This window comes from Neomonachus schauinslandi, chromosome 4, assembly GCF_002201575.2.
Source record: "Neomonachus schauinslandi chromosome 4, ASM220157v2, whole genome shotgun sequence".
Taxonomy (NCBI): Eukaryota; Metazoa; Chordata; class Mammalia; order Carnivora; family Phocidae; genus Neomonachus; species Neomonachus schauinslandi.
The window spans coordinates 93,943,059-93,945,096 of NC_058406.1; the positions used below are offsets into that span (position 1 = coordinate 93,943,059).

Sequence of the window (2,038 nt, forward strand, 5' to 3'; positions counted from 1 at the left end):
TGGCAGTCCTCATCTAGCTAAATCCTACTCATCCTGGACGATTCAACCCAAGCGTCACTGCTTCTTGGCAGCCTTCCCAAGACATTCTGCATGCATTCCCAAAGCACCAAGCACTGTTGTCTGTTGTGGGGTCAGTACTCCACACTGCTCCAAAGCTTTCCCATGCTGTCTTATCTTCCCAAAGATGCTGTAAGCTGCTTGAGGGCAAGGATAGGCCCTTGGTTGCCTTTGTATCTCCCACAAAGAAAGACTATACTTTCAGGGATCATTTCTATAGTTTGTATCTCCCACAAAGAGGATTCCTGTGTGATACCCATGACAAGTCTCAGTAATTACATGCTGAGCACATGAATGAGTGCTGTGTCATATTGCGTTTTGTTAAATTATACATATATGCCTGGGGCTTGAAATGTGAGAAAATGACACGGCTATTTCTCCTCCTTCTGATGTAGATTGCTTTTTAAAATATTATCTTTTTTTATATATATATGGTATTTCTTTTCCAATATTTCAATATACCACTTAAAATCTGACCTGAAAAAAAGTATTAAAGTTGTGTTTTAAATGGAAGAAAAACGCACCAGCTATGACTAATGTCTTCAATTTATAGTATGTCCAATTTGGAGAAGACCATGCTTTCTCATAAGGTTGCATAACTGCGAACAAAAACATTTTCAGCCACAGGATGTGTTTTGGAAGAATTTAGCCCTTTATTAGGCTAGGAAAAAAGTGAAAAGAAAAAAATCCAGAGACACAGCTTTCCTTGATACACATCTTACCCTACATAGAGAAGGCACTCAGATATTTGTCAAATTGAATGATTTCTCCTCATAGAATGTTTGGTGGGAGGCAGAAAGTAGATCGGAGCATTCTCAATAAAAATGATTCATTCTAAGTCTGGATATTGCATCCTTGTTAATTACGTAGATATTGCCAACTATTGAGTATTAGCACCGAGGATGATTAACGGGGATGAGTGAGAGGTGACATGTATTTCTACTACCATTATTCTGGATTAAATAATCAAAACAAAGAGACCTGTACATCAGCCACTTCCTAATACTTGTGCTAGCCCTTTGGGGGTGGAGTAATGGTGAACAGTCCTCCAAATGAATCCTGAGCACTAGAGCTCCAGGTAATTTGGTGACTACAGAAGAAATAAGAGTCAGGGCGCCTGGGTGGCTCAGTCGGTTAAGCGTCTGCCTTCGGCTCAGGTCATGATCCTGGAGTCCCCGGATCGAGTCCCGCATCGGGCTCCCTGCTCAGCGGGGAGTCTGCTTCTCCCTCTGACCCTCCTCCCTCTCATGCTCTCTCTATCTCATTCTCTCTGTCTCAAATGGATAAATAAAATCTTTAAAAAAAAAAAAAAGAAGAAATAAGAGTCAAAGGTGGATAATAGGTGACACTGGTGAATATCTCAAATTTACAACTGTGTGTCAGCAGTCTTTTCTACTATCAAATATGACAGTATAAAACCTGGCCCAGGCCAAGATGTTGTGTGAGTCTAAGTTAAGAACAAATTGAGCACGTTCTCTTTACACAAAAATACCACTTGAAAATTTAGGAACTGTAACTTATCAAATAGTTCAATATGAAAGTTTAAACTCCAGGTTGTGCAACAATTCAAATTTTTATTTTTAAATGTGGGGGGGGGGGCAAAAAGACAACCCTGTTTTCTGTGTTAACCTAAGAAGAACGAATTTTAAATTCTAAACTCCTATTTTGTTCCTTACCTGGAGGACTCATTTTGCAACTCAAATAGAAGATGTGAGAATTAAGATCTACGAAACAAAGTTTTGAATCAATCATCAGAAGCAAAACATTGTTTTCAAGGACAGGAATGAGTTCTGACATTTTAATTACAAGCTCAGTGGAAAGTTTGATAGTAGAATGTGAGCTCTGAAAATTATTATTATGTTGTCTTTAGGATTAATGACTATAAAATGTCAGTTTTGAGTGGTAATGGTAAATTACAAAGAAAAACTTGTGGAACTCCTTTTTATTTCCTGATGTACCATGAGTATTCATCACAATTTAC

General features: G+C 38.4%; 1 pseudogene; it reads left to right on the forward strand.

Moving 5' to 3' along the window:
- Positions 1–246: 246 nt before the first annotated feature.
- On the forward strand, positions 247–343 carry LOC123324602 (annotated as a pseudogene).
- Positions 344–2,038: the final 1,695 nt, after the last annotated feature.